Source organism: Bos javanicus, chromosome 16, assembly GCF_032452875.1.
Source record: "Bos javanicus breed banteng chromosome 16, ARS-OSU_banteng_1.0, whole genome shotgun sequence".
Classification (NCBI taxonomy): Eukaryota; Metazoa; Chordata; class Mammalia; order Artiodactyla; family Bovidae; genus Bos; species Bos javanicus.
The window spans coordinates 36,927,938-36,955,919 of NC_083883.1; the positions used below are offsets into that span (position 1 = coordinate 36,927,938).

A 27,982-nucleotide genomic window follows, 5' to 3' on the forward strand; every position below is an offset into this window, starting at 1 on the left:
CAACATAGATTCTATATATTTCGGAGAGTGCAGTGGCACCCCCCTCCAGTACTCTTGCCTGGAAAATCCCATGGACGGAGGAGCCTGTAGGCTTCAGTCCAGGGGGTCGCTGGTAGCTCAGTGGTAAAGAATCTGCTTGCCACTGCAGGAGATGTGGGTTTGATTCCTGAGTCAGAAAGATCCCCTGGAGAAGGAAATGGAAACTCACTGCAATATTCTTGCCCTGGAAATCCCATGGGCAGAGGAGCCTGGTGGACTACAGTCCACAGGGTCACAAAAGAGTCGGACATGACTTAGCGACTAAACAACAACACCTAAATACATAATGATGTAGATCAATGAGAATAGACTAGTGTCCAGGAATAGAACTCGCATATATATGGTCAATTCATTTTTGATAAAGGAGGCAAAGCAAGTCAGTGGGGAAAGGATAATCTTTATAACAAATGGTATGAGAACAATGAATATTTATATGTCCCCCAAATCCTCAAATCTTACCTCATATTAAATATAAATATAAACTTGATATGGATCATCAGAGGCCTTAAATGTAAGTGCTAAACCTGTATAACTTTTAGGTAAAAAGCTAGCATACCATAGTGACCTTAGGTTAGACCAAAGAGGCTGGATCCCAGTATATGAAGTGCAGTGAAGAATTGGATATGAGTGGAGAAGTGGTCAGGGCTAATAATGTTTAATTTATTTGTCAAGAATATTTCATAAGGTCATTGAATCCTTCCACAGAGAGGTATGAAATGTTTAGTTCTCTCTTGGTTTATTTTTTAAAAAGGTCGTTCTGACTCTTGTTTGGAGAAGGCTTTTTAGTAAGGTCAGTGTGTGAACAGGAGTTCAGAAATGAGGCTCGTATAGTAGCCTTGCATGGAAAGTGGATGTGTTTCTGAACACAGGATGTATTCAGAGAGGAGAGGTGAATGGACTTACTGATGGTTGGAGGTAGTTGGCGATGGGGAGAGAGATAGGAATCAGAGAAGCTGCTGGATTTTGGCTTCAGCCATTGCTGCTTGGGGGTGGATTGATCACTGAGAAGGGCAAAAGACTTTCAGATATGTTGTTCTCTTTCTTTTTTATGACAATTCTTGAGAGGCAGTAAAAATATAATTTCTGTTTTACAAATAAGGTAGTCAAGTCTCCAGGAGTGTAGACGTGTTTCTATCCACACAGCTAATGAAAGGAAAGGCCGTGCGGAAACCTCGGGCTTGCAGATGCAGTGGGTCTGTTGCTTATTTCCCTACCAAATTGTCCCCCTGAAGTCAGAAGGAATCTTGTACACAAGCACTCTCCCCATTGCTGAGTACAGTGACACATCCTAAGTCTTCTCTGCTTCTATTTCAGGTTAATTTTCCTCATACTTACAACTTTGACACTTACACATCTTTCAGCTATTTCAGACATCTATTCCTGTTAAAGGATGCACTGGCCCTATTTTTGGAAGCCGGATGACGCAGACGAAAGGTAATGCAGTAGGGAACCTTTGGCCCCTCTTAAATCACTGACTCAAATCATCACCAGATTACCAGCAATCCAAATAAGTACAGTCTAATGATGCCCACAAACATACCAGTAGGCAATTATACTCTTTTTTGATGTTTCAATAGTGTTTACGTAGTCGTAAACACTGTTTTTCCAGAAACATAGTTTTAGATATTTTTACAGACATTATCTCCACTGCTTTTTGCAATAATGCTGAACAGTTCAGGTAAGTTAATTTCCCAAACATCTAGAAAGTGCCTGTTTAAATATTTGAATCCGAGTCTGTAAGCCAAAAGCTGTAATCTTTCCACCATAACACTGTTTATTGGAGGGAAGATATCCAATTCTGGTGTTCTTGTCCCTTTGACATTTAGTGCCCCCTTTTCCCTCCCCTGCACTAGCCAGGAATAGTGATGGAAAGCAGGCATAACCCTCCACAACTGGTTACTTTAGTAAAGAATTTATTATGTGGAAGCATCATAAAATTTTGTTCTTAGACTTTTTTTCTAGATCATGCCTTCAGCAAGGATCTTTGATCTTCTACAAGCGTGGCACCCATTCATTATTTTATTTATATGACTTCCTTCTCAACATTCCTCTTCACAATACTCTGTGAACAACTCTGTTATTCCATGTAAGTGAATTAAAATACAATTTTACCAAGTGTCCTCATTAGGGATTTTTATAAATGTCCTGGGGATTTGCAAAATCAGTGATCTAGTGACTTTAGATTTAAGTCTGCAACACTGTCTCCTGACAGCCTTTCCAAAGAGGGCAGGAGGTAATCGATGCAAACTCTGTGGAAATTTGGTTAACAAAACTAACCCAGAGCAGCGTTTAACCCATGTTCAACAAGGAAGATCTAAGCCTTTGTATTTTTACTGGAAAACTAGTTTGGAATGTAGCCAACAAAATTTAAATATGGATTATTAAACATAAACCTGCTTTGGGATTTTGCTTGGCTTCATCCTCACTTAATGGCAATCAGCTGAGTTACACTGTATAGTTGCTGTTGTTTAGTGGCTAAGTTGTGTCCAGCTTTTTCAGGATCCCATGGACTGTAGCCCACTAAGCTACTCTATCCATGGGATTTCCCCAGGCAAGACTATTGGAGTAGGTTACTATTTCCTTCTCCAGAGGATCCTCCCAAGCCAGGGAATGAACCCAGGTCTCCTGCATCGGCAGGTAGATTCTTTACCACTGAACAACCAGGGAAGCCCTTGCGTTATTGGGTAATGACTAACCCTAAACACTCAACCAGGCTGGGAGTAGGACATCAGGCTCTGGTAGTGAAAGCTAGATGGCGCTATAGTGTAATTGTCAGTTGCCCAGTTGCTATTTGGTCAAATAGTAGCAGTTCAGTTTAGTTCAGTCAGATCAGTGGTGTCCAGCTCTTTGAGATCCCATGGACTGCAGCACGCCAGGCTTCCCTGTCCATAACCAACTCCTGGAGCTTACTCAAACTCATGTCCATCGAGTCAGTGATGCTATCCAACCATCTCATCCTCTGTTGTCCCCTTCTCTTCTCACCTTCAATCTTTCAATCTTTTCTGGCATCAGGATCTTTTCAAAAGAGTCAGTTCTTCTCATCAGGTGGTCACAATACTGGAGCTTCAGCTTCAGCATCAGTCCTTCCAATGAATATTCAGGACTGATTTCCTTTAGGATAGACTGGTTGGATCTCCTTGCAGTCCAAGGGACTCAAGAATCTTCTCCAATACCACAGTTCAAAAACATCAATTCTTCGGGGATCAGCTTTCTTTATAGCCAACTCTCACATCTATGCATGACTACTGGAAAAACCATATCTTGACTAGATGGACCTTTGGTGGTAAAGTAATGTCTCTGCTTTTTAATATGCTGTCTAGGTTGGTCACAGTTTTCTTCCAAGGAGCAAACGTCTTTGAATTTCATGGTTGCAGTCACCATCTGCAGTGATCTTGGAGCCCAAGAAAATAAAGTCTCTCACTGTTTCCATTGTTTCCCCATCTATTTGTCACAAAGTGATGGGACTGGATGCCATGATCTTAGTTTTCTGAATGTTGAGTTTTAAGCCAACTTTTTCACTCTCCTCTTTCACTTTCATCAAGAGGCTCTAGTTCTTCCCTTCCTGCCATAAGGGTGGTGTCATTTGCATATAAACAAAAGATCATTTGAATGTTGAGCAAATAGTATCAGCTGCCCAAAACAGAGTATGTTGAGCAAATAGAATCAGCTGCCCAAAACAGAGTTTGCCTGATAGAAAGGGTTCTGGAATAGAAGGTTTAACTCTGTGTTGCTTACATTTTCTCTAACTGCAGTATAATACAGCATAAAATGGAGAGCTTTTCTCTCTCACTTTCTTTTTGATACAGCCACGTGTAAGTGGGCACATACACAAATAAAACCTTGTTGAAATTCTTCTTAGAATAAACAGTTGGGAATCACTAGTCCTGGGCTGTCTGAAGGTTTCCAGAATGACATACACATCTATCCCATGTCCAAGATTCAGCTGTTGTTTTCTGTGTAATGACAGAGTGCTGAGGTTTTTATGGGTCAAATGTGAGATAATGTCAGGGCCTGCTATTTGAATGGCTTGTAATCTGGCAGGAAGGACAGTGGTAATTAGAAGGAGACATGGGAAGTTTTTCAGTTCAACATCTTACTTGGGAATGTTCGGAGTCCATTTAAAAAAAAAAAATTTTACTCCCACGTATTTGAGTCTACTTGCAAAAGTTAAGGAAAACCAGGAAAAAGTATCTGGGGTACGAAAGCTGGAGTTGTTGCCCATGATTGCATGTCCTTAAATAACAGTGAAAGATGGATTGAAACTGAAGGACTAGGAGACTGCCAAAATGGCACGTTTGAAGTGTGTACTTTCATATCACATGGTACCCTCTCAGGGGAGCTAAGCCATTTCACAGCCTTAGCTGTAGCCCTGGAGATAATGTGACTTTTTGCTTCCCACAACCCCACTTTCTTTATCCCTTTCTTCACAGCTTTCCAGCTGTCATAAATGTCATAAATACCTCACCTACATGGGCTACAAGAAGAACAGACTATATAAAGCATAGTGAAGTTTCAATTTCAGTGCTTGTGATTGGGCTGTTCATATTTTCTGTTTCTGATTTAGTCTTGGAAGATTGCACCCTTCTAAGAATGTGTCCATTTCTTCCACGTTGTCCATTTTATTGGTATACAGTTGTTCATAGTAGTCTCTCATGAGTCTTTATATTTCTGTGGCGTCAGATGTAACCTCTCCTTTTCCATTTCTAATTATACTGATTTGACTCCTCCCCGCCCCCTTTTTTTTGATTGAGTCTGGCTTAAGGTTTATCAGTTTTGTTTATCTTTTCAAATAACCAGCTTTTAGTTTCATTGATCATTGCACTTGGTTTCTTTGCTTCTACTTCGTTTATTTCTGCCCTGCTCTTTATGATTTGTTTCCTCTGTTAACTTTAGGTTTTAGTTGTTCTTCTTTGTCTAGTTGTTTTAGGTGTAAGATTAGGTTGTTTGAGCTTTTTCTTGTTTCTTGAGGTAAGATTTTATTGCTCTAAACTTCCCCCTTATTAATAGAACTGCTTTTGCTGTATCTCATACATTTTGGACTGTTGCGCTTTCGTTTTCTTTTCTCTCTAGGTATTTTTTATTTCCTCTTTGATCATAAAAATACATTTTAATAGATACTTCTATGATTTTCGACAAATGCATTAGAATTGTTACCTGCTATGCATTGTTAAAGTATCTTTATTCATTAATTAATTCACTTTATTCAGAAAATATTTATTGTGCATTAATCATACCAACCAGGTTCTGAGAAGAATACATGGCATGGCCCTTGGTCTGAAGAAAATTCTCATTTATTTCATATGAAATATTCAAATGAAGGATGATTCTATGGCAGCATTACTTTGAAACACAAACCTGCCAGAAACTTTCGTTTCAGTCATTCATTCAGTTCACTCCTTCAGTAAACATTTGTTGAATGTCTATCACATCTCTGTTCTTATAAATATATAGACAATAAAACATACCCCCCCAAAGGGAATCAGAAATGTAAATTAAAACTTAAAATATGAAATGTCTCCTACTCAGTCTTCTAAAAACTTTTTATGAAAATTATGTATAGCACATATAGATTTCTGCTTTTACCTTTAATCAGTCTGTGCAGACCTTTTCTGTTTTTCTTGTTTATAGATCCTTGATGGAGTTAATAATCCTTGTCTGATGTATCCTATATTTCTAGAATAACTAGAATGTTATCCTGCCTATATTAATTGTTCAAAATAAGCATTTGCTCTCATTCTCATCCCCACTTAGCTAAGAGTTTTTGTTTATATACCCTTTTTCTTTGGAAGGAATGATGCTAAAGCTGAAACTGCAGTACTTTGGCCACCTCATGTGAAGAGTTGACTCACTGGAAAAGACTCTGATGCTGGAAGGGATTGGGGGCAGGAGGAAAAGGGGACGCCAGAGGATGAGATGGCTGGATGGCATCACCAACTCGATGGAAGTGAGTTTAAGTGAACTCCGGGAGATGGTGATGGACAGGGAGGCCTGGCGTGCTGCGATTCATGAGGTCACAAAGAGTAAGACATGACTGAGCAACTGAACTGAACTGAACTGAACCTTAAATTCCATCTTTGACCTATTTAGTCTTTATATTTTTATCAATTTTTTTCCCTACAGATTGAGGGAAAAAAAATAATTTTGTAGTTAGGCCACTGAACCTGCAAGGGAAGAGTCACAGAGATCTGCGGCTGCTGCTAAGTCGCTTCAGTCGTGTCCGACTCTGTGCGACCCCATAGACGGCAGCCACCAGGCTCCCCCGTCCCTGGGATTCTCCAGGCAAGAACACTGGAGTGGGTGGCCATTTCCTTCTCCAATGCAGGAAAGTGAAAAGTGAGAGTGAAGTCTCTCAGTCGTGTCCGACTCTTAGCGAACCCATGGACCGCAGCCTACCAGGCTCTTCCACCCATGGGATTTTCCAGGCAAGAGTACTGGAGTGGGGTGCCATTGCCTTCTCCCACAGGAGAGCAGCAGAACTCAAAGTGAAATGGAAAAGGATTGAGTAGAATTAGAAATGAAGGAAATTAGTGATAAGAATCTGGGATGAAAGAAGAGATAGAGGAAGGTCACTTAAGTAATTTAGTAGGATGTTTTAGATCAAAGTTCAGTGACATAGAGAATTCTTAAACATATCTGCAAGGGTGAGGTAAAGAATCCAGAGAAAGGAGATTGGCCTCCTAACTGAGGAAGTCAGATTGGCAGAAGGGATTAGCTTTGGAAAATGGAACTCCTTTATCTTTGGTTTAGGTGGGAATGAAGGAATGATGGACACAGGAATAGCATAACCACTGATCATCTGGCCCTCTCAAGGTCGCACACCTTGTCTGTTCTTCCTTTATAGTATAGGTGACCAGACACTGAGTGAGCCCTTCTGTAGTCCTAAAGTGGGACTAAAGCCCAGAGATAAAGAAAAAGGCTCTAAAGGCCCAACATTCTAGATTCAAGGATCTGCCAGATCCTTTCCTAGGCACCAGTTCAGATACCAGCTCTCCTATTACTTGTCTCCCCCTTTGCCAGTAGAAGATCAGAGGACTGCAAGCGGAGGAGGGCCACTCAAGATGACAGCGCACAGGGAGAGGTTCTGTCCTTTCCACCCACCCACCACGGAGGTGCTGCCCGCTCTGACGCAGAGGTAAACAAAGGCCAGGTTGTCTGCTAATGGGCTAAACAAGCATCTGACTCCAGCATTCATTGAGGGCCTCTTTCCTAGGAGTTTGAGGGATGTGCCCTGAAGCACATTCTTCCAGAAACTAATGCTAAGATGACCTCTTGATCCTAGTTCCTGAGAGGAATTGAAAACTAAGGAGCTAAGAAGGCATAACTGTGCAGGGAGAGAGAACAGGGATCTAGCTCCTGAATAAAGCAAAGCCAAATTTTCTTCATTAAAGACTCAGTGAGGGGCTTCCCCAGTGGTTCAGTGGTTGTGAATCTGCCTGCAAATGTAGAAGACACAAGTTCAATCCTTGATCTGGGAAGACTCCACAGGCAACGTAGCGACTAAGCCCGTGTGCCGCGACTACTGAGCCTGTGCTCCAGAGCCAGCGAGCTGCAACTCCTGAGCCTGTGTGCCCTAGAGCCTGTGCTCCTTACAAGAGAAGCCGCTGCAATGAGAAGCCTGAGCACCACAGCGGGAGGGTAGCACCTGCTTACTGCAACTGGAGAAAAGCCCACGCAGCACCAAAGACCCAGCACAGCCAAAAGTAGACATAAAAAAAAAAAAAAAAAAAGACTCAATGAGCAGGAGGGAGAACAGGATGAAAGGGAAATCAATATAAAGGTGCTAGAGGCATTGCCTCCCTGTCAGACACTCCAAATTCATCCATCACAGTCATGCCTTGTGGAGTCAGGCTGTTGAGTATGCTGTCTTCAGAACACATGGCTGATTTCTGCGCCAAGCTGAGAATCGAATTTACCCGTTAGAAATACTTTGATTAAGGAAGCATTAAGGAAAATGTGGTCTTACTGTAAAATAAAATAAAAGTTCATTGAAATCTTTAAAAACACCACTTGCAAGACTGAAATTAAAGCTTGTGAGTTCAGCCTGTGTAGGACCCTGCATTGCTCCCATGGCTGCAGTGACTGAGGGTGCTGTGTTTTTAGGCTCTCTTGCCTTTCCTTTGTGTTTATCCCACAGGAAGGCACTGGCTCTGGAGTCAGACAGATCTGCAGGCAAATCTTGGGGAGTCCTTGACCACCCTGCACCTCAGTGTCTTTGTAAGAAGAGATAATGAGGTGAGATAATCTGCTAGCCCAGCTCATAGGGCTGCTGCTGCTGCTAAGTCGCTTCAGTCGTGTCCGACTCTGTGCGACCCCATAGACGGTGGCCCACCAGGCTCCCCCGTCCCTGAGATTCTCCAGGCAAGAACACTGGAGTGGGTTGCCATTTCCTTCTCCAATGCATGAAAGGGAAAAGTGAAAGTGAAGTCACTCAGTCGTGTCTGACTCTTCACGACCCCATGGTCTGCAGCCTACCAGGCTCCTCCGTCCATGGGATTTTCTAGGCAAGAGTACTGAGGTGGGGTGCCATTGCCTTCTCCAGCTCATAGGAAGACTTATCTAGTTAATGCCTGTACTTAGTATCTGGCAATCAAATCTCAAACATGAACTCTATGACTACAGGCATTTTTGTGCATTTTTGTTCCTAGAACAGTGCCAGGTACAAAGTAAGTTTCCAATAAATATCTGCAAGTGGACAAATGTCACATGGTTCTCAATAAGTGTTGTCTATAGCTGTATCTGCTACACATGTTAACATGTATAGTTATATTCACTCTTAAGCATTTGGGGCTTCCCTGGTGGCTCATATGGTAAAACGTCTGCCTGCAATGCGGGAGACCCGGGTTCGATTCCTGGGTCGGGAAGATCCCTGGAGAAGGAAATGGCAATCCACTCCAGCACTCTTGCCTGGAAAATCCTATGGACGGAGGAGCCTGATAGGCTACAGTCCATGGGGTCGCTGAGGGTCGGACACGACTGAGCAACTTCACTTCACTTTAGCATTTAAGTCCTTTGAAAAGAAAAACATCTTTTCTTCTACTTGTGACTTTGTAAAATGTCTCAGGTGGATCTGGGCTCCTTGTATCCACCTTGCCCTCCTCCAAGCATAAATCTGGTCTTTCCTAAACCCTTTTTTGGATGTTTCCCCAGTTCTTACGTGAAGTCCAATATCCTTAAGGTGGCTTACAGGCACATGATTTGGCCCTTGTCTAGCTTTCATTCATCTTCTTTGGCCCTCTGTTATGTAATTATCTCCTTCCTCAAACCTGCCTGTAGTAGAACAGTTCTGTGCTGGAGTTCTGTTGGACTCTATGGTTCCTCCAATGAGCCATATCATTTTGCTTCCAGGCCTTCAAATGTGCTATTACTTCTGCTCCCAATACTCTTTTCTTCTCCTCCATCTGGCTGTCTCCTACTCATTTTTCAAGCTTCAGATTAAATGTTGCTTTCACTGTGCAGTTTCACTGACTCTCTAAACTAGGTTAGATAGCCGTGTTATAAGTCTTCATAACATTCTGTATGCCCCTTTTCTATCATTTAGCATTCAAGAACATTTGTCACAGTGGTATTCCTATCTGATAGAAGAGTCTCCGAGGGCCAGGATTTTGCGTATCTTGTTCAGCACAATGTCCTTGAAGCCTAGACAAATGTGCAACACTCTTCAGGTGCTTACAGATATATTTGTAAAGAAATGTCAAATGAAGGACACATAAAGAATAAAGGCTCTGGAGTCAGGCATACTAGGTTCTGATTCTACCTTCAGCATCTGCCAGTCCTCTGATCTTGGCCAAGATATATGCGTGTGTGTGTGTGTGTGTGTGTGCTAGTCGCCCAGTCACATCTGACTCTTCGTGACCCTGTGGACTCTAGCTCGCCAGGCTCCTCTGTCTATGGAATTTTCTAGGCAAGAAAACTGGAGTGAGTTGCTATTTCCTACTCCAGGTGATCTTCCTAACCCAGGTCTTCCGCATTGCAGGCAGATTCTTTACCATCTGAGCCACCAGGGAAGCCCCTGGGCCAAGATACTTACTTTATAAAGCCTTAAATTTAACCTATATAAAATAGAGATAGTACAGCCAGTCTTACAGGTTGTTATAAAGGTTAAATGAATGCTGTGTATAAAATATCTCAACCAGTAGCTGGCTCATAATAAATGCTTAACAAAATTAATTTAACTGTTATGATTATCATTAATAATGTAAGCTGGCCTTGAAGATAAGCTACTTAATCTACCCATTCAAAACAAATAATAGTCAACAGATAATTAAGAATACCTCCTTCCTTTATTGGACTCCTTAATTATTCTCTGACATCAAGGTAAGCTAAAAAATATTTTTGGCTTAAGGATGGAAAAATCAACTGATAGTAGTTATTCCATTTACCAACACAAGTGATCACTTTGGAGCTTGGTGGTTCTCTTCTTGTATCTGGTTTACCATTTTTTATCATTAATGTAAGATTCAGATGAGTAGAAGAAAATAGAGTATATATGGGCTATGCATTGTATTAGACCCTTCATACATTATCTAATGTACTAATTACTAGCAAATAAATTAAAAAGCCATGTGGTAGTTAAGAACATGGTCTTTACAGTCAAAGAAATCCACATTGAAATCCCACCTCCATCATTAACCAACTGGGCCACCACAGACAAACTTGAAGGATAGGGCGGGCACGTAGTGTCCTATAAATGGTTATTATGATTATATTGTAAATTTATAATTGAAAAAAAAATACTTTGTAAAATTTGGTAGACATTTGCAAGGCTAATATATATATATATATATATATATTTTTTTTTTTTTTCCAGAAGAATTGCCTGAGTCTTCACAGAAAGATCTGGAGTTAAGCAGAGATGGCAAACTGTTCCAGGAAAGTTCTCATCACTTTGTCTCTGGAATATTGATTCCCCCTTGTTACTTGCTAAAGAGCCAGGTTTCTTGAGAGAATCTGAGCAGGCAACTGCAGTTAGAAATTAGTGCAGATATCATTTTAAGGTAATTTGAATATCCTTGTAAAGGAGAAGTTGTCCAGGTAGATCACTGTCTTGGGAGAAGGAAAATAAAATGATAGTCACGTGGGAAAGAGGCAGGAAATAGACAATAATTCAGTAGAATTCTTTAAATGTGATTCTGGTTGTTGTATTGCTGGAAAACGGCAACTCAGCAATGACTTAAAAGAGTCAGTACTTTGGAAACTTGATTGTATTGATTGCACTTTCTTTGATTGTATCCTCTAGTAATTTAACCAAGAGATGCTCCACTGGCTCACTGTGTGAAGACAAAGTACCAGAGATGAAAACCAAATGATATGATTATCACAAGAAGCAAGGGATCAGGGCAGTGGTCCAAGAAGAAGGTATAATCTTGCCAGGTATATAAAGAGGTTTTCTAGGCTCTTGGGTTGAGAGGTCTTCTCAGTTCATTTCTTTTGCTGTATTCTGTTAAAAAAGGAATTGACTGATTTTTTTTTTTCATCTGTATTTAAGAGGAAATGAAAAGAGAAAAGAGAAAAAAATCAGGGGAAAATTATGTAGAGAAATGGTAGTGGGAGGCAGGAAAAATGTTCCATGGTTGTTTGTAGCCACTCTTCAGTGGGTTTGCAGAAAGAAAGCATTAGAAAGACCTATAGCTCTGTCTTCCTTGCTAACCTCCCTTTTCCTTAAGTATAGATAGTTCTGAACTATCCTTGTTATATTCTTTCAGAAAGGGGCCTTGGTCTTTGCCTAGTGCTATTTTCATGCTGGGTGTCTGGTATAAGGTAGATCAATAAATGCAAGAGTGTGTCTGGCACACCTGTGATCAGGGTGCATCTTGACATCGGCTGTGATCACACATCACAACCCCAAATCTATTTTTATAGATCAGCTTTTTAGAAAGCACAAAAGATGAGTAAACACTCTAAATTAGATTATGAGCACTCAATATTTAATCAGCTTTTGTTTAAAATTACCAACATCCTGACATGTATCTGAATAATTCTTCTTTTTTTTTTAGGAAACATAATTCAAAAAATGTTCCCTTTATGAATGAAGATGAGTAAATGAATCTTGCTGAAAATTCTCAACAGTTAGTGAGAGTGAGTTCTCTGCTGTCCTCATATATGCTGGTGGTCACTGTAGTTTTAAATTACTAAGATTTTTAAATCCCATTTTAAATGTGTATTCAGTTCAGTTCAGTCACTCAGTCATATCTGACTCTCTGTGACCCCATGGACTGCGGCACACCAGGCTTCCCTGTCCATCACCAACTTCCAGAGCTTACTCAAACTCATGTCCATTGAGTCGGTGATGCCATCCTACCGTCTCATCCTCTGTCGTCCCCTTCTCCTCCTGCCTTCAATCTTTCCCAGCATCAGGGCATTTTCCAATGAGTCAGTTCTTTGCATCAAGTGGCCAAAGTATTGGAGTTTCAGCTTCAACACCAGTCCTTTCAATGAATATTCAGGACTGATTTCCTTTAGGATGGACTGGTTGGATCTCCTTGCAGTCCAAGGGACTCTCAAGAATCTTCTCCAACACCACAGTTCAAACGCATCAATTCTTTGGCACTCAGCTTTATTTATAGTCCAACTGTCACATCCATACATGACCACTGAAAAAACCATAGCTTTGACTGGATGGACCTTTGTTGGCAAAATAATGTCTCTGCTTTTTAATATGCTGTTTAGTTTGGTAATAACTTTTCTTCCAAGGAGCAAGCATCTTTAAATTTCATGGCTGCAGTCACCATCTGCAGTGATTTTAGAGCCCAAGAAAATAAAGTCTCTCACTATTTCCATTGTTTCCCCATCTATTTGCCATGAAGTGATGGGACCAGATGCCATGATCCTAGTTTTCTGAATGTTGAGTTTTAATGTATGCTATTAAGGTGCTATTGCCACATGCTGTGATGACTAACACCTTACATTGATTGGGTTATTTCTTTACTGCATCTGTTTTTGGACTTTTTTTCTCCATTGAATCCTTTAAGATAGGTAAAATTTAGCCATTTTACAGATAAAGAAATCCAAGTCTCAGCAACATTAAGTGGCTTTAGTTTGTACTACAATATAGAGAATAAAGACTTGACCTCTGTCTCCAGTTGAGGGCAGCTCTGAAAAGGTCATCCAGCTCTAGAACTCTTGTAGGGTTGGCTTTGACCTTTGCTGTTACTACATCATGGTTCTCTGACCATCCCTGTTTTCTACAACCCCAAAAGTGTTGAGAACACTCAGCAGTAAACTTCTTGCATCTGAGACCCCTTTCTAGGAAACCTGACTTGAGATGGAAGGGAAGGGAATAATGCACAGTAACATTTCATGAGCACTTAGTATGTATCAGATTCTTTTCTACAAGTTTTACATTAATCTTCACTAAACCAGGTGAGTAGATACTCTTATGATGCCCATTTAGAACTGAATGGAAATTGGGGGACAGTAAAATTAAGGAGTAAGAAATGGTTCACAGTTGCCATGGGCGAAAGTGTCAGGATTCAAAACTCAGGCAACCTGAGGGGCAGCAGGGAATAAGCATGGTCATCAAAGAGGGAGGTAAAAGGAGAGAGTGGTCAGGGAAGTAAGGGGAGAATAGAAATGGGGCAGCATTAGGGAGGCAGGCAAAGGAGAATTGCAATGGGCAAGGGGTAGTGGGGAGAATTGGGGCTACAAGAATCTAAGAAGGATTGAGGAAATGCCTTATGGTTTCTCCGAGTGTGAAGTCAACAAAGTCAAAATTATTAGACTTTTTAAAAAGGCGTATGTTTCCTTCACCAAATACTCGAGGCAAAAAAATTTCTCTAAGGCTCAAAAAAAAAAAAAAAAAAAAAGCATTAAAATTCTGATCAAAGTCTTATAGGATTGGGTGAGATCTTTGTTGTCATTGCATCATGGTTCTCTGCACATTTCTGCTTTCAGCAACCCCTCAAAAGTGTTGAGAACACTCCCCAATAAACTTCGTAAAATCAAATAAAAACTGATAAAATCAAATCCTGGGGAAGATGGGAAAGAACAAGGACATGAGACTGTCTTCTGGTCCCACTACAGTTGGAAATCACTCAGCCTCTTTTTGTAAAACTAAGTATTCTCACTGTCTGTGACCCAGCAACTCTCCTCTGAGACATACACCTTGAGAAAAGTCTGCATTTATACCCTCGGAGATATGTAAAAGGATGCTCATTGTACCCCTGCTGCAAAAGCAAAGAATTGGGGACAATGACAATATCCATTAATAGAAAATGGCTAAATAAATTTTGGTATAGTTCTGTCCTGAAGTGATATACATCAGTGAGACATGAATGAACTGCAGGGATATACACAGCAGGTATGAATCATGGCACACATAACACTAGGTGAAATCAGTGTATTGCAAAATAAAAATAGTAGTACTTATAAAGCACTTGGGCTTCCCTGGTGGCTCAGAGGTTAAAGCGTCTGCCTGCAATGCGGGAGACCTGGGTTCGATCCCTGGGTTGGGAAGATCCGCTGGAGAAGGAAATGGCAACCCACTCCAGTATTCTTGCCTGGAGAATCCCATGGACGGAGGAGCCTGGTGGGCTACAATCCATGGGGTCGCAAAGAGTCGGACATGACTGAATGACTTCACTTTCACTTTCGTAAAGCACTTACTCTGTATAGTACACTGTTTTAATTACTTTAGATAAGTTATTTCATTAACCTTCACCAAGACCCTAAGAGGTAGATATTATTATCATCACCTCTATTTCCTAGAAATGAAAACCAAATCCCATAGAGGTTAAGTAAATTGCCTAGGTCCCTCATATACTAAGGGGCATAGAGCTAGAATCTGTACACAGGCAGCTTAATACCAGAATCTATATCCTTATCAATCTAATAATCTGCTTTGCCACGTAGTATGATAACATTTTTTAATAAAGTTTTAAAATAAGCAAAACCAAATATATTATGTGTGAATGTATATATTATACACACATATTTATCCACATGTGATACATATGTAATGTACATATAATATATATGTACATATATATTTTATATGGCTATATCCATATGCAAAGGAATGATGAACTCTCAACTCAGGACGTTGCTACCTCTGTCTTGGGGAGACAGTGGAATAGATCAGGGAATGAGAGTATAGATAGATAGCACAGTGTTGGTAATTACTAGTTCTTAAGATAATAGTGATTTTATGGTTATTTATTTTATTATCCTGCTTCATAACCTTTTATACTACATAAACACAGCGTGTGAGTTATGCCTGAACTATTACATTAAAAAAGAACCCTCTGGGGAACCTGTTGAAATGTGAATTCCTAGGTCCATCCGTAAAATTTTCGAGGATGGAAAAACCCTGAGAGAGAGGTTTGGTGAAATCCTTAGCACCTGAGTCGCTTGTCCACTGCTACTTAACAAACAGTCCCAAACTCAGTGGCTTAAGTAGCAACCACATTCTTGCTATGATTCTGTGGGTAGCAGTCTGGGTTAGAATCAGCCGGTACAGCGGCAGTCTCAGCCTGCCTAACTGCCCTTGGAGAGTTGAAGGTGGCCTCGTTCACATCTGGGTTCTGCCATCAGCCCGTCTTCATATGGCCTCTCACCATCAGGCCTCACAGGGCTTCTCTGAGTGATGTCAGGCAGCCTTTTAAGAGGGCAGGGGGAGAAGCTGCAAGGCTTCTGCGGTGTAACTGCTTGACATTAAGCTTTTCGGTTGTAATGTAATTGCCTGACATTAAGCTTTGCGATTGCTGAGGCAACCATTGTAAAGACACTCATCTTGGAAACAAACTGCCAGCCGTGTGGCACAACTATTAGCAAACAACTAGATAAGGAGCCAGGCTGCCCACCCCCGGCATCCCTTACCCAGTGAAGTTTCCCTTTTTGAAGCGCTGAGCAACCTAGATAACAGAATGCTCTGCTCTGATTCCCATGCTGAAGTTTTAAATTCTCCTATAAAGAATAAACCCGTGAAATTCCACCGCACGCTTGGGCCCTAAAATAAAGGCAGAGCCCCAGGTCTACACTCTTACCTTTGTCTCTATCAAGACCTTTCTGTGTAGTCTCTGTAACTGTGTACCCTCCAGGACCTGTGAGAAGTAAATCATGTTCTTCAAAGTCCCCTGATGATTTTGTTGAGGGGAATCCTGCAGTCATAAGAACCACAAAGGTGCACATGTCCCCCCATCCTGAACCCTGTGGCTGATTCATGTTAATGTAGGGCAAAAACCATCAGAGTATTGAAATTATCCTCCAATTAAAATAAATTAATTAAAAAAAAATACAAGGACCAATCCAGCCACAACACTAGCCCCGGTGGTGGTGGGGGAATGTCTGTGGGACTTGCCAGGAGTAAAGATGGCCAAGTGTGTGCTTCAGGCATTCAGTATCAGTACACTGGGGACTTAGCTACAATCTATGGTAGAAAACAATCACAAGGAGAGGTCAGATAGAAGTCACGGACTGTCCCTCAGGAAGGGATGAATGACAAAGTCCATTGCAAAGGAGCATGCATGTAGGAATCAGTGGAATTACTCCCGCCATCTTTGCAAGAAATTTATTACACTAATGAGAGAGTACATGCATTTGGTCAAAGAATCTTTTGTGCTTCCTTTTCTTTAAAAAACAAAGAGTTGAGGTATGATTGACAATGTAAAAAGCTGAACATATTGAAAGATGAATTTGGAGATAAGTGTACTAACCCACTCCAGTGTTCTTGCCTGGAGAATCCCAGGGATGGGGGAGCCTGGTGGGCTGCCGTCTATGGGTTCGCATAGAGTTGGACACAACTGAAGCAACTTAGCAGCAACAGCAGCAGCAGCATACATCCATGAAACTATCACCACTATCAAGGCCATAGACATATGCATTGCCTCCCAAAGTTTCTTCTTAGCCTTTTATTATCATGTATATTTGCGTGTGTGTGTTTATGGGATAAGAACACTTAATTTTTTCATCTTTCTGATGCTCTCTTTGGCAAATATGAAGATAGGCAACTGACCAGTGGTTTGAATCTCGACCAGATTCATCTTTGCTCAAAATTACAGCATTCAAGTGACATAAGACTATATAAACAATTTAAATGTTCATTAATATTGGACTAGTTAAATAAATCATGGTACCTCCCAAAACAGATACACCTGTACAAACAAGCTACCCATTAAAAATAATAAAGTAGATTTCCTACTGATATAATCTCTGAGTTAGACTAGCAAATGAAAAAAAGCAAAATACAGAAGAGTGTGTATATTATATAGTATTGCTTTTACTTTTAAAGGATGCTTTTATATACATAAGCTCTCTCTTGTAGAGTACACACACACACACACACACACACAAAACTGGTAATATTGGTTTTCTTAGAGGGAAAAAGATGGACAACCTAGGGCCTGGGGCATGAGGGAGACTGATTTTTTGCATTGTTTGAATTCTGTTATCATGAATATGAATTAGTACCACATGAATAGAATAAATAAGTTCTTTGTTGCTGCTTGCCTGCCTATTTCTACCTTGGGATTGTATCTGAAACAGTATTTTAAAGATTCAAGAGAAAATTAAGATTTAGATGTCTGTATGGGCTTCCCAGGTGGCTCAGTGGTAAAGAATCCACCTGCCAATGCCGGAGTCATGGGAGACGTGAGTTCAATCCCTTGGTTGGGAAGATCCCCTGGAGAAGAAAATGGCAACCCACTCCAGTATTCTTGCCTGGAAAATTCCATGGATGATTTATAGTCCTTGAGGTTAGAAAAGAGTCAGACACGGCTTAGCAACTGAACAACAACAGACAACAGTGCATGTCAATGCCTTGAAGATAGCAGAACACCTCAGCCAACCCTGATCCCAACAGAGGAAAGGACCAGGTCAGGACGTTGAGGCTGCCAGCCTGGAGCCCAGAGGTCTGCTCAGGACATGAGTTTTACCCATTTCATAGACACCGACCATAAAACAGGTTCATACTCTGATTTTAGGGTTTTATTTCATCGTGAAAACAGGGATTGTATATAATGAAAAGAGCACCACTCCTTCTAAGTAGTTCTTGTCTTAGTTTCTCATCAAAGTACTTAAAAAAGTAGATGCTTCAAAAACCATCATCCAGGGCCCTCCTCACAAGTAGATCTGAGGCAGTCGTTGAGACGATTATTCAACAGTTTTCTTGTTTGCCTGCATTCTCAGTCACTTCAGACTCTTTGTGACCTTATGGACTGTAGCCTGCCAGGCTCCTCTATCTACCACATTCTCTAGGCAAGAATGCTGGAGCATGTTGTCATGCCCTCCTCCAAGAGGATCTTCCTGACCCAGAAATCAAAACTGCATTTCCTGTGTCTCGTGTGTTGAGGGTGGATTCTTTACCCACTGAACCACCAGGAAGCCCCCTTCTTTTATTAGCCTTATTGGTATATAATCACAGAAGCTCACCTGTTGGAGGTATTTTGGGGAGATATTTATTACATGGACTTCACCTGAGAGCACTGGTCTAAGCATACAAATGTCTTTCTAGAAGCAATTTTGCCCATAGCTTGAAGCAATCTGTGATATGTTTCTGAGAACTCAAGGATCAAAACTCTTGAGTAAGCTGTTCACTTAGCTCAGACCAGACACTCCTCATCTCTAACCCAGGACCAAAAATTCTTTAAGGCCTTTGGTTCTTGAAGAGTAGCTATGCTGCTTCACCATGCTTCAGGTTTCCTGGTAAATAAAACTAAGCAAGATCCCACCCTGAGTTATGAGAGGGGGCCATTGACCCATCACGAGGAATGACAATGCTTTATGGACCTTTGAGGCCAATCCAGATTTTATTGTTTTCTTTACCTTATTATGGACTCGGGTGAGGTTTGCTTAGGCAACTATACTTTGTCTTTGAAAAAAGAGTGTATTTTAGGATGTAGCTCATTTGATATCTCCTCACAAGGTGCATCTGCCTGTTTTCAATTCTACTAAGTATGTATAGTTAGAAATTAATCAGAAGGAACAATTAGGCTCTTTTTGGAAGAGCACATAGAAACAAAAAGAAAGATTCCTTTCAGTCAGAAATGAATTCTACCACTCATTAGCAGCCTTCAGCTGAACTAAAGTTGACTCTTTGAACAAATCTGGAATGCCAGGTCTGGTGCAATCTCTAACTTCCCATGCAATGCATATGCCTCACTTGGCACATGTTTAGATAGAAGATCCCCTAAAGAAGGGATAGGCTACCAACTCCAGTATTCTTGGGCTTGGATGGTAAAGAATCTGCCTGCAAAGAGGGACATCTGGGTTGGGAAGGTCCCCTGGAGGAGGGCATGGCAACCCACTCCAGTATTCTTGCCTGGAGAATCCCCATAGACAGAGAATCCTGGCAGGCTACAGTATATGGGGTCACAAAGAGTTAGATACTGCTGAATGACTAAGCACAGCACAGCACAACATGCCTAAGTGGGACCTGGATTTCATAAGCCCTTTCTCTGGCTTCAGAGATATGTGTAAATTAGTAAATGTTGCATTTGGTGATTGGGCTGGAACTCATTGTTCTGGATAAGGTGGAAATCACTTGTAAAAGCCACAACCTTGGGGAGACCTGAGAAATTAGTCCCTTTCCTCTCTAATCTTTTAGACTCCAGTTCCTTACTCAGGATCCCCCTGATTGGAAGTTGGAAGTTCCCACCCCAGGCATCAACCCATGGCTCAGATCTTTCCCCCCAAATATGCCCTTGTCCCATTCGAACTCACATCTTCTTGAAGGGGCCTCTATTTTGGGCCCCCTTTCCTCTAGAATGGAAGAGTCAGTTGCCATGCTGCCTACTATAAAATATGTCAAAGAGAACACACTCTCCCTGTTCTTCCTATGGGGCATGAGACCAGGGATTTTTACATTTATATTTTCATTTTATCTTTTTAATGAATCCCTAGAATAAGAATTATCATTTTTCATGTATAGGTTAGTTATCCAAAACTCAGGGCAAAGTAACTTCTCCAAGGTCATTCAGCTAATAAGTGGCAGAAGCAGGATTTAAAAACCAAGAAAACTCCTTATAAGAGCCTGTGCTTATTATAAAATCTCCCTCTCCTGTGCTCTTTTCATGGTACCTAAAGTTTTCATATTTGCATTGATTCTTTTGTTAGGCTTCCTATTCATCTAAGAGTCCTGTTAAAATTCAAATGCATCCCTGACCAGTAACACGTCAAAATCCATAAAGGCTTATTTTGTTCAGAAAACATAATAACTTACATGGGATCTGCACAACACAGATCATTTAGACAAAGGCAACATGTTTTTAACAGCAGCTAAGATTTGACACGAGATGGTTGGGTGGCATCACTGACTCGATGGACATGAGTTTGAGCAAGCTCTGGGAGTTGGTGATGGATAGGGAAGTTTGAGCAAGCTCTGGGAGTTGGTGATGGACAGGGAAGCCTGGCATGCTGCAGTCCATGGGGTCGCAATGAGTTGGACATGACTGAGGGACTGAACTGAAGATTTGACAGCATTTTTGAACTTACAGAGCCCTTGTAGGTATAGAACTGAACTAGTCCTTACAATACATCTGTGGAGTCATCTCACCTTTAGCTCAGTTTGTAAATAATGAAATGGAATGTGAGAGAGATTTGGTCCTTTGCCTATGGCCTTATATCCAGTGAACAGCAGGACAGAGCTTAACCTCAGGTCTTCTGGCTCTAGGTCCTGCCATTGCGGCACCATAGTCTTTTGATTTTTGAATTTCTTTCAAAGAGCCATGGGATCAACAAAACTATGGTGCTTTTATTCCATTGTCCGCAGTGTTTGACCTTGTCCAAGTCCGCATCACTCCCTGAGTTAAGGTATGATCATCATGATACTGGGGAGAAAAGCATTAATTAGACAGCTAAGCTATCAGCATGGATTATTTTCCTGATTAAAACTTCACAGTGTCCAAAGTAGCTCCATAAACTTTTAAAAAAGTTATCAAATAGTTGTTGAAAATGAGAGAATGGAAGAAGAATAAGACAGAGAGATGCCTTTGGCATTGAATTTCATCTCCAAACCATTTAATATTGATCATTCATGCATTTACTCATTCTTCCATTCATTCAACAAATATTTTTTGAGTACCTGCTGTCTGCCAGGTCTATTATAGGGATTATAGACACACAAAGAAAGGAGACAAAATCCTTTCCTTCGTAAAGTTTATAGGCAAGGAGGAGACTTTAATAAGCAAATAAATAGGTAAATGGAATGATTTCAGATCAGTCTGCAATGAAGAAACTAACCAGGAGAATTGGCCGTAGCATGATTAGAAAGGATGAGATACAAAGGAGTAGTTGTCAGGTAGATCAGAAAAGACATTTTCAGGCTGTGCTGAGTCTTTGTTGCAGTGTGCAATTCATCTCTAGTTTTGGCAAGCAGGGGTGTCCTCTTCACTGAGGTGCTTGGGCTTCTCACTGTGGTGGCTTCTCTTGAGGACAACAGGCTCTAGGCTCATGGGCTTAAGCAGTTGCAACACGCAGGTTTGAAAGTTGTGATTCCCAGGCTCTAGAGCACAGGATCAGTAGTCGTGGCATCCTGGCTTAGCTGCTCTGAAACATGTGGAATCTTCCTGGATAAGGGATCAAACCCATGTCCCCTGCATTGGCAGGTGGATTCCTATCCACTGTACCACCAGGGAAGTCCAGAAGAGACTTTTTTTTTTTTTTAAGTAATTTTATTGAAAGAAAAGATTTTTTTTGAGGATAGTTGGTATAAATGAGAAAAAGAAATCAGTCCAGAGAAGGCCATTTCAAGTAGAGGGAGCTACAAGGACTAGGGTCTGAGTTAAGCCTTTTCAGGCTTGGAGAGTTCAAAGAACAGAAAAATGGACAGTATAAGCAGAGCATGCTTAGCAAAGGGAGAATGGAGCAGAAGGCAGGGGCTGAATCACGGAGTACTTTGGAGGCCAGAGCCTTGCCTTGTTAATTACAACAGGAAGTCATTACAGAATTTTAAGCAAGACAGTTTGATTTTTGTTTCAAAATGATGACTCTAGCTACTGTGAAAATGGGTCAAGGGCCAGTAAAATTAGAATCAAGGAGATGGCTTTAAAAGGGTATACAAATAAGAGGATGAAAATGACAAAGGCAGAATAGAATGGGCTCATCACACTATGGCCCAAGACCTAATCTCGCCCTTACAGGAAAAGTTTGCCACCCTTGGACTAGGAGATTGTGCACTAAGTGGTTGGATTCAGACAATATTTCAGATGTAAAGCCAACAGGACTGCCTGCTGGATTGGATGTGGAGGTGGGAGGGGAGAGTAAAGAAGAATCTTGGGTGAGTATGGGTTGGCCTGAGCACAGAAGTAGATGGTGACACAATTCACAGACATGGGAGAGACTTCAGGAAGAGAGGTTTTGAGGTAGAAAAATTAAAAATTCTATTTTAAACCTGTGTGAACAGCTCTCTAAGACAAACCTCACATGGAAGGTTTTAATCACTTCTGTGCATTAAGTCAATGATAAAGATGAGCAACAACTGTCCTATTACTGACACTGTTGATCTCCTTTTATAAATGCCTAAATTTGCATGATCTAAGCCCCCTTCCAAACCAACCTATCCTGGCATAGTATAAGCATGTTACAATATTTAGTAGCACTATTGTCACTTTGAGCTTCCAAGGAGTCTCAATGGTAAAGAATCTGCCTGCCAAGCAGGAGACATGGATTCAATCCCTGAGTCAGGAAGATCCTCTGGAGGAGGAAATGGCATCCCACTCCTGTATTCTTGCCTGGAGAATTCCATGGACAGAGGAGCCTGATGGGCTGCAGTCCAAGGGCTCACAGTCGGACATGACTTAGTGACTGAACAATATTGTTATTTTACTTCAATCATTCAACAAAACTCCATTCCTAAAGAACCCAGATGCATTCCTAAATTTGGTTGTTAAAACTTTCTTTGCTGGAGAAAAGTTGTTAACATTGCAGATTTATGTCCTGCTAATTCAGTTTCAATCTCTACTGAGTCCTTCCTCTTACATGGCAAGTCTTTTATGTTTCCCAGGGGAACTCCTTTGGGATAAATGACAAACTCACTTTTCGTTGTCATGACGAGTTGTTCTCCTAACAAATTTTGCACTTTTATGATTCTCCTCAAGCATAATCTAGCCACCACTTCCCACAGAGAAGCCCTATCTTCTCCTCCCTCAGTGCACTGTGGCCTCAGACAAGGGCTGTTTCCTCTTCTTCTTCCAGCAAGTCCAACTTCTCTCCATCTCCTTCTGCTTCCTTCCCGTCCATCCAAGTCTGTGGAAGAGGAAACTTTTCTCCTACTAAACACACTGGATTCCATTCCTTCTGACCCCTGGGATCTTATTCCATTGATTACCATCAGAATAAAAAACACAGTAGCCCTCAAACAAGCAGGCAAAAAGAAAAAGTATCCATCACACCATTTACCATACATATTCCTCTATCTCCTTTATCTCTACTTTCCTCTTTCCTTTTTAGCCAAACTATCCAAAATAGTCATTCAAATGGCTTTTCATTTACATTCATTGTCCATCCTGTCCTCAATCTGTAGCAAAATCAGCTACTGATACTAACTTAGATATTCCTGACTCTAGAGAAAGTCTATTATATTGACGATCTCCTTTGAAGCCTGGTAACACTTGAGAAAATCACTATTATCCCCATACTATAGATAAATACATTGAGCCTGAGGAAATTAATCTGTCGATTGTCACACTTAGGACATGGAAGAACTGGGGTACAAATCAAGAATGACCTTCATTTCCTCTTAATAGCTATAATGCCCCCCTTCCACAAAGTAAAGTTCATTTATTAACCTAGTAACGAGAAATTATAGAATTTGAACACAAGTTTTTATTTGTATATTAGCTGCATTGGTTTGTATGCTTTCTTCTTTACTTGTTTTTAGTATACCAAGTTGCATTTTTCCTTAGAATTTCCTTATACTATTTGGGGAGGGGAGTATAGAATTTAGAATTTCATCTTTTTTAGGAAAGCAACATCTTCTTGATGGTAATTCTTTATATCTGTATTGACCTTCAAGTTTTCACTTCATACTGGTGTCTCTTTTTTCTTCCCACAGAGCAGAAAGATACTTCTAAAATCAATAGATTGATGATTCACTCTGCAGCCAAGCTCTGCTGGGAAGTAAGAGATAAATACGCATTTGTGAGAATCAGAATGCAAGTTAAAAATATCTGCAAAGCAGAGAACACTGTCAATATATTCCAGTCACATATTTGAGAATCCCCAGTCCCTGTCTACCTAATGCCCACTGGACCTGAAGGGTGTATTAAAATCACTTGTAAGGGACATGAGTGTATGCAGCAGTCCAGATGTTTTGGTCCTGATTATGTTAATCACCTGAATGTAGTGCTAAGTTGCTTCACTCATGTTGGACTCTTGGTGATTCCATAGACTAGCATACCAAGCTCCTCTGTCCATGGGATTTTCCAGGCAAGAATACTGGAGTGCGTTGCCACTTCCTTCTGCAGGGGATCTTCCTGACCCAGGGATCAAACTGACCGCTCTTATGTCTCCTGCATTGGCAGGTGGGTTCTTTACCCCTAGTGGCACAACTGATTGTAAAGCCAGGAAGAATTTTTTATTATAACGTCTTTAAAAAGAAGTTCAGCTTTATTGATGCATAATTGACAAAATTATAAGATATTTAAAATATACATCATGGTGATTTGACATATGTATACATTGTAAAAGGATTCACTTCATATAGTTTATATATGCATTCATCATGTTACATATGTATCTTTGTTCTCTTTGGTGAGAATATTTAGTTCTAGTCCCTTCACATATTTCAATCATATAATACAGTGTTATTAATACAGTCACCATGTTTTGCTTTAGATCTTCAGATCTTATTCATCATATAGCAAATTCTGTACTCTTTACCAACCTCAACCTCTTTCTCCTTCACCCCTCATATATATATACACACACATGTGTGTGTGTGTGTGTGTGTGTGTGTATCCATTATTCTTTTGTCAGACTCTTAGGTTGCTTCCATATCTTGGCTATTGTGAATAAGGCTTCAATAAACATGAATGTGACTTCAAATATATTTTCATTATCTTCTTTTATTTTCTTTTGGGTATATACCCAGAAGTAGGATTGCTGGATCACATATTAGTTCTGTTTTTAATTTTTTGAGGCACATTCATACGGTTTTTTAATGAGGCTGAGGCAATTTATCTTCTCACCAACAGAGCACAAGGGCTCCCAAGGAAGAACGTTAAGGATCTTCATTTGACAGGTAAAAAAGTTGAGATTCAAAGGTGTCATGTGAATTGCCAAACCAATTTTAGGAGTGCTGGGACTGAAGTGAGTTCCCATGGTTCCTGCTGCAGTGCTTCTCACCTTCAGAGAGTCACTTGATGTAACTGAGTCGTGTGTATAAGGACACATAGCAATTTGGGAGCTCAGGAACACTAACAGTAAGTACATAACTTACTGTTATGCACCAGACGACTCCTGAGTCAGATTGATGATTTTCCATTTCCTCAGACTCCCCTGGGGATGTGAAGCTCAGAATTCCAATCAGTGGCTCTTTTTAGACTCTGAACTTTTTAATGGGATGTATCCTACTAGCCTTGTGACTTGGACGGAGAAAGGGCAACAAGCTTTCCACTGGCTGAGGAGTCAATGACTTGGTGGAGATTACCTTAATGTGGGTATGCTCAGCCAGCCTTAGAGCAGCAAACCACAGCTCTCAGCCCACATTCATCATTTGAGTCAATTAATTAGGTCCCAGCCTAAAATGGCCATTCATCTCTATAGATTTTGCCTGCCAAACTCCAGAATCTTTCTTCTATTGAAAAATATGCTGATCCACCTGCAAACATGGAGAAGCGAGAAAGAGAAGACCAAACAGCTGGCTTATCATGCAGACTTAGCCAAGGATGCTCACCGCCACGGGCTGACTCATGTTCTTGGCTAGAGAAGTGGATGCCAGCTCAGTGTCCTAGAAACCCTGCTCTCGTTCTGTGAAGTTGGAGCCCTGAAATGTTTATGCCAGAGAGCTGGGTAAAGCTGGAAGAATAATTTCTAATATGCTCATCTCTTATTCCCTCTCACCCCTATTTCCACCTCTAGCCCTTGAATTTCTAATAAAAGTCCCTTCAGTCTAAATGCTGTAGTGCAAAGAGACTGCAAAGACACAGGCATTTTAGTTTTCTGTCGGCTGTTCATGAGTTGTGAGTCCTTAGCCAAGTCAATCTGCTTGGGATTTGTATTTGTTTCCCTGGGCTGTTGTAACAAATTACTACAAATTTAGTAGCTTAAAACAACATAAATGTATTATCTCACAGTTCCTGAGGCCAGAAGTCTGAAATCAGTATTGCTTTGCTGGAAGAAAGATGCTGGCCCATGGTCCCTTCAGAAGTACTAGGGAGAATCTTTTCTTATCTCTTCCAGATTCTGGTAGTTGCTGGAAGTTCTTTTGGTGTCTGACTGTGTCACTCAATTATTCATGACTAGTGTCTTCAAATCTCTCTCTTCTGTCTTCACATCTCTTTCTTCACTGTATAATCATGTGTAAAATCTCTCTGCCTCTCTTGTAAGGGCTTCCCCAGTGGCTCAGGGGTAAAGAATCCTCTTGTAAGTCAGGAGCTGCGGATTCAGGAAGCTGGGTCAGGAAGATCCCCTGGAGGAAAGCATGGCAACCCACTCCAGTATATTCCTGCCTGGGAAATCCCATGGAGAGAGGAGTATGGAGGGCTACAATCCATGGTGTTGTAAAAAGTCAGACATGACTGAAGTGACTTAGCATGCACACATGCACTCTCTCCTACAAGGATACACATAACTGCATTCTGGGCCCTCCTGGGTAATCCATGATAATCTCCCCATCTCAAAATTCTTAACTCTTTTTTGCCACCATATAAGGCAACATTCAAGGGCCCCAGGAATTAGGATGTAGGTCCTTTGGGGACCCACTTTTTGGCCTAGTACAGCGCTTAAATGCCTCATCCATGGAATGATGATATTAGCACACTTACCACTTAAACAATGCCACTGAATATTTCTTCTGACTGTGGGGATTAAGATGCTATGATTGAAAAAAGTTCCAAATTTCAGTGTGGTCCCAAGCAAGTTCTAAACCCAGCAGGGCAAATTTCGTTAGGTTTCAAAATCTGAGAGTAATCCTTTACGGTTCCAGGCCCCACCCTCTAGGCCCGTGATGGCTCCACTGGCCCCTGTGCCACCGGCTACTGCTCTGCCCTTGGAGTCATACTTCCTTTTCTGGAAGGGTAGCGTCTACTTGCAGCTGAGTGACTTTAACACTTCATTTCCTGACGGTAGAATTTTAGAAGTTCAACAGTCTTCTTTCATTTTTTCCTGTCTCTGTTTCTTTCTATCTAAGCTGTCAGTGACCCTTAATTACATCTTCAAATACTATTTCTTTTTTCCTAATAAGGTCATGTTCACAGCTCTGACGATTAGAATGTGGACATGTGTTTGGGGGACCACCATTCAAATCCACATCATGCTCCCATCCCCATGTCCAATATGCAGTACTGGAATAGAGACAGGAGATCTGAAATAAAAACTTAATCTGGAAATGTGGAGAATGTGAAAATCCTCAGTCACTGATCTGTCTAGTTCTGAACTCTTACTTGGGGTTGTTATGATGGCACTGTTTTTTGAAAACTTCTTAATTAATCCACATTCTTGATGTAGTTCTTTTGCCTGAAGTTCTCCATGGACCTTCCCCATGTCCATTTCCCAGGGAAATTCTTCCTTCAACATGATCCAACTTAGATATCTAAAAACGTTATTTCAGAATATGCCCTTCTTGAAATTTGAGCAGCTTTTTTAGCCAGCTTCCTCCCTGTAGAGTGATGAAAATTAAAGTGTCATTTTGAATTTTGATTGGATTTAAATGGTTTTTAGCCCACAGTTTCTTTGCCAACATAACTCTTTAAAAGTTCACAAGGATTCTTATGTATTTGATCTTGGTTATCTTGATGTGCCAACAGCCACAGCTATGGTTCTTTCCCAGACATATTTCTTATATTTGCTGTAT

General features: G+C 40.9%; 1 long non-coding RNA gene across 1 annotated transcript; it reads left to right on the top strand.

Moving 5' to 3' along the window:
* Positions 1-63: 63 nt before the first annotated feature.
* On the top strand, positions 64-14,916 carry LOC133227702 (uncharacterized). The gene is made up of 5 exons (XR_009729914.1): positions 64-1,473; positions 1,989-2,125; positions 10,847-11,033; positions 11,276-11,409; positions 12,033-14,916. It is a non-coding gene; the product is annotated as an uncharacterized LOC133227702 (long non-coding RNA).
* The last annotated feature ends 13,066 nt before the right edge of the window (positions 14,917-27,982 follow it).